The sequence below is a fragment of the Dermacentor andersoni genome, chromosome 10 (genome assembly GCF_023375885.2).
Source record: "Dermacentor andersoni chromosome 10, qqDerAnde1_hic_scaffold, whole genome shotgun sequence".
NCBI classification, from domain to species: domain Eukaryota; kingdom Metazoa; phylum Arthropoda; class Arachnida; order Ixodida; family Ixodidae; genus Dermacentor; species Dermacentor andersoni.
Genome location: NC_092823.1, coordinates 82,934,893 through 82,940,892, shown reverse-complemented (window position 1 = coordinate 82,940,892; position 6,000 = coordinate 82,934,893).

Sequence of the window (6,000 nt, the reverse complement as noted above, 5' to 3'; positions counted from 1 at the left end):
TCTCAATGCATACACTCCGAAAGTTGTCAGTAATAACGTCCGGCCACTTACCAGGTTCACTTCGGAGAATCTCGCATCATTCCTATTGCTTCGGGGGTGTCTGTACTTCTCTGTTGCCGCATCGAGAATCCGTCTCATTCTTCCTCTCGAGGCACACATTGCGAGTGGGAACATGATTACTTGAAGCCAAACTGACAGGAAACAAGTGAGTCGGTTCTTGGAGTGTTGTTTCCTGGCACTCGTCAGTAGACGGAGGCTCATCGGGGAGGCTTGGCACCTGTTAATCAGCAGTAGTAGAAATCGGACGTGGCAGACCGGACACCTGGAGCTTTGTGGCAGGAGCCCGGCCGAGTAGCATAGACGTTGCTGACTCAGGAACAGGACAGGGCTCGGTTAGCGCCGGTTGCTCAGAAATAGGGACGACCGAGCTTGGCACCGTTTTCACAGGATCCAGACAACCAAGATGAGTCAAACCTTGCTTCTTGCCCGGAAACCGTGGTGATGGAGTTCGCAAGTCCTCCACAGAAGCACAGTCGGTACTATTGGGAGTTTGACACGGACTCTGGGTAGAGCGATCATACTGCTCCGCGGAAGCTGTATTCAGTAGGTACTTTGTCATCTTTGGTAGCTTCTTTTTACGCTCTTCTCTTTCTAACTTCGCCTTTCGTTTAGACTCACCACTTTGATGCTTCCAACCGAGCATTTTCACATGAATGGTTGCTAATTGTTCACCGGGCATTTCGCCAGTCCGACGCGACCGCAGATGTCCAACGGTGGCCATCCCGATGACTGGCACACGCTGCTGGGATGGTCCGTGGCTGGCCGAGACTGGTGCGTCCCCCGGGAGCTTCTCAGCGGGAGGGTTTATGCAAGCTTAACCGGTAACTCGGGGCTGAATCGCAGCCCCCGATCAACTTCCTTTTATAGACGCGCGCCGCGTCTGTCTGTTACTAGCGCCAAAGCAGGCGTTCACATACGCATAGAGTTCCTTGTACAAATTCAATCGTTCTCCGTACAAACTCACTCCTTCTCCCGCTTCGGTCTCGTCTTCCTATTGGCTAGGAGCAATCGTCTGTTCTGGGAGGCTCTCGATTTTTCTTTCGCCCCGTCGACGTCGAACGCGAGAACGAAGGGGAGTGGGCGACTCCTAGCGCGGGCGAAGTTACGCGCCCTCCGTTGCCTCAGAGTCATCTTTTTCTACTTCTTTCTCGAAAGCTTTTCCGTCGAGCGCGCGCAAGGGTGCGCAGCCACTAGGCAGGAATGGACCCTGGAGACAGGCCTTCGTGTCCAGCTCTCCAACTTCCCCCTTTACTGTTCCATAATCCTAGCCCGAACAGTGAACATTCCATGCCCCACGGCACGCGGACAAAAGCACGTGTGACATCTTTCCTTTCCTGCCTAGACTCTGCTGTCAGACTCATCATTATCGGCTATGGGACTCATCCTCCCTCGCCCAAATTACCATCACGGTAAAGAAAAGTCGAATGGCATACACTGTTGGGTACTGTAGCACATCCTTTCTATGAGAAAGACAGCGGTGAGTCTATTTAAGAGGTGGAGGATTGCGTGGTGGTGACGAGGGCCAAGGGAGATTTAGGTCCTCATCCCACGTTGCATGTTTTAGGTCTTTTCCCCTTGCCCCTCCTCTCCAGACAGCACTGGACAGGCAGACTGACAGGAAACGACGAAAACTCTTCCAAGCAAACGCACCTCGCTTCGTAACAAGAGGGCCCTGCCGGGGTGTCGGGGGATTTCTGTTTTTGCCGCTCAACAAGCTATCCCCAAATCATCAGGCTAAACGCATGCTGTTACACGAGGCCCCATCTGCTCGTTGTCGTTTTCTCGCTGCATACATGTCGCTCGAAGTTCCATTGCCCATGGTTTCATATACTAAGCAGGTTAGAATAAATGGGCCCCCTTCTCCTACTGTCCGAGGCGAGGCCCTGGGCTGCAGCCCCCTTAGCCGCCCCCCCCTCCTCAAAACAGCGCTGCGTGCCATCGTTCTCACGCTGTCGCTTCGCCATCATCCTCACATCAGTATCGTCATCCTATTGCCGTCATGCAGTCATCGTCACACCACCTTGGTCATTCCTTGTTCGTCATTCTATCGTAATTATGCCGTCGCCATTCAGTCGTAAAACTCCCGTCGTTGTCATGCCGTCGTTGTCATGCCATTGTTGTCATTCCGTCGTCGTCACACACATGCTACCACGCATCCGTTGTCATGCCGTCATCGCCATGCCACCTTACCCGTGCGATCGTCGTCATTTTTGCTTCTTCATCCGGTTGTCGTTACACCATCATTGTCATCTCATTGCTCACGTTTCCGTCGTTATAACAACGCCATTCTTTATTAATCAAAATCCCACTCTGTCCAAGCCGTCGTTGTTATCCGCCTTTGTCGTTCCATCGTTCTCCTTCATTCTTCCTGATACCATCGTCACTGCTTCAGCGTTAGTCAGTCGTCGTCATGCCGTCATGTTCATCGGCGACCTTGGCAAGCGAGTGCCATGGAAAAGTGGGAAGATATCGGAAGGTGTGAGAATTAGCACAACCCGTGGTACGTAACCAGTACTTCAGGAATACGGTCTATCGTTACACTGCTGTTCGCACTGCCGTCGACAACCATCGCGAGAAAAGCTTTAACGTATTCTTTTTTTCAAATTTTGTGCGCTTCAAGAATTTGTCTAGTGGTTCTGCTTTGGGCCGGATCCAAAACAGAAGGTTTTTCAAAGACCAGTACGCCGCCGCAGCACTACGACGTATGCCTAAATGGCCTGAAACAAATTTTGTGGCGTTATAGTGACACGGCTTTAGCCTCTGTTTAATACAACGGCACGTCTAACTAACATACGCACGTTCTAACAACAGAGTTATTGAATAAATTGTAATCTGTATGCAATTCAGAAATTCTATTCGCTGCCTCGTGACATGGGTGGTCGTCTTTTTCTTGTACGAATTCACATAACTGGAGAAACTCTGCGATAGTTCCGGGGCAGAAAATGTAGGTCCACTTGGACCTTTTCCTTAACCTTTCAAGATTATGCGAAATGCTATGCAAGGTACTACCGCAACATTATTTGCTTTGGCAATGGCATTGCATTCGATTGAATGGGCCTTCTTGCGACTCGGCGTGGCATTTAGGCCAGGAATTTTCCAGGCACAGGGATGAGTATACCCTATTGAAAATCCCAGCATTGCCCATCATGAATTTTATGCTGGGTATGATGGAAAATTTGATGTACATGACGGAAAACATGGTGGGTATGGTGGAATTCATCGTGGGTATGCTGGGTGGATGGTGGGTGTAGTGGAAGATGGTGGGATGTATTGGTGGGATACATACTGGGCGACTTGTCTCAATGGTGGGTGTGCTGGGTGAATGATGGGTGTGCTGGGTGGATGTTGGGATACATGCTGGGTGACCAGTGTAAATGGTGGGTGAATGATGGATATGCTGGGTGAACGGTGGGTGCGTGAGGTGGATGGTGGGACCCATACTGGGTGACCTGTGTAAATGGTGGGTGAATGATGGATGTGCTGGGTGAACAGTGGGTGTGCTAGGTGGATGGTGGGACACATATCGGGTGACCTGTGTAAATGGTGGGTAAATGAGGGGTGTGCTGGGTGGATAGTAGGATACATTCTGGGTGACTTGTGTGAATAGTGGGTGAATGGTGGCGTGCTGGGAGTACTGGGTGGATAGTGGGATACATAGCAGGAGTACAATGGGTGAATGCATGCGACATCAATAACCTAACACGTGGCTTATGGCAATAGTAGTGACACAGTCATTAGGGTGGGTTCATGATGTGTACAGAGGGTTATGTTTGATTTGCCAAATGGCATCACAGTAGTCCCAGTTTTTGCTTATATAATTCTATGTGCACATGTACTTTTCTAACATTTATTCAAGTATTTCTGCATACTATTTTATGACGCTTAATCGTTAACTATTGTACCCTGCTAAATTTGAGCCTGTTAATAGTAATGTTTATTATTGTAATGATTTGAGTTTTTCATGTTGGTTTTTGTTGAGAATAAGATCTCACTGCTTTGCCATCCTTTGTAGGTAGTGGGATCTGGTCAAGCTGCTTCAGTGCAACTTTTATTCCCAGTTTTCCATGTACAGCACATAAAATAAATAACTAGTTCACCTCAAATAGGGAATACTGATGATGATGGTAAAGCATTCCAGACATGTACCTATACTTCACTGATTTGGCTATGGTAAAATGCAAGCCCATCATTATTGCGAGAAGCACCACAATTTTCTCAGTGGGTGTCAAGAGATCAATAGCAGGCAGGGAATCCTCATATCAAACAAATTTTATTCTGATATAATTTGGTGAGTAATAGGTACAAATGACAATGATGCATGTAGCACATTATGAGAGCACATAATACTGACACTTTAACAAAAATGCCTAACTCGATTCTAATATAACTGAAGGATAATGTTCTTCCAGGCACAGCACTATTGTAACAGTGCACTGTTGCAAAATAGTTCTGCAGACTATAACAATCAGCAAATATTGCATAAATTAGGTTGTTAACAATGTTTCTTTTTTATGCGCTGTCCCAGCCTCTAAATCTGCGGAGTTTCAGGAAACTTAGCATGCAGATGTCAACAACAAAGCATCAGTAAGGATGTTTACCTTCGGACATAACTGTCGAACATTTTCTTATTGCTTTGTTTATTTTATACAGTAACAATAGAAATTAATGTATGCCGCATTTTAAATCAAATAGTTTTGCTCTTTTTGGTTGCAATGAAGGATGGCCTGGATGTTGCAGCAGCTTTTCTTGTGTATATGAATGTAACTGTTGATCAACAAGCTATATAATGTACATTATAGAAGACAAAAGAAACTTAGGCTTTATTTATAATGAAGGCATTGTTTGAGATTAGCTATATATAGTGTTTCCACTGAACACTATACATTGCAATGTAGATGTAGCGAATTGTTGTAATCACAAGAAATGCGACTCACCAGAGAAAAGAAAATTTTAACGAAGGTGAAAAAGCAAATCCACCCCATTGTTTTGCGCACTACACTAAATATGGAACCAGACTTTATGACAGAACATGTAATGCTAAATAAGCCTTTTAGAGTGAGCTTAAATGTGTACATCCTGTAATATTTCGTGAAAGGTATGCCATTTAATTGTAAGACGAACGGAGATATCTTTAAGTTACAATGCGTAGTTTTTGCCGTACAAAGTTTAATAACTGGTGCCTGTGAGGGACACTTTTAAGGTATATGAATTACTTTTAATTTTTTCCGTGCTGTAGGATGAATTTTTTTTTGCTATTACTTTTTGCTTCTTATTAAAAATGCTAGACATACCCTATCGCAAGCAGGCCACTGCTAGTGTGTTGTGGAGATGAGATGCTTTACTTAGGATTGTACAAGCAACACACAGCAACACATATGTTAATGGGGTAGGTCACTTGATAGAGCATTGCCACTGGTGTTTATGCACACCCAAGTATTAGCACAAAACAATTTCGTGCAGGTTCCCTATGCAGACTACACAAAAATATATTCTTTTGATTCATACAGACATATATGTAACCAAATGACCCAACCATTACACCATAAAGACAAGTAATGTGCAAGCAATGTAAAATATGAATTTTAATATGGAGCACTTTTGGCTGTGCTTTCTATTTTCACTGAAATCACAATGTATTTTCAAACAAAGCACCAATAAGTCTCTGCATCTTTGTTGACATGTTTCCACCACTCTTGATTTGACTGAGTCAACTACAGCACAAAGCTATCTCTCCTCTCCCACATCTAAGTACTTTCATGTGCGAAACAAACCTACCCAATGGCCACTAATTTTCTCGTATCAAAATCTCATATCATCCTGTGCGATGCCATCACCTTTGACTGCATTCCCGTCTGTTCGTGCGCCAAACTCCGTAACTGTATCAGACTGCAAGTTGTCTGCCCTACACACTGCATGACATTACCATTCCCAATACAGCAA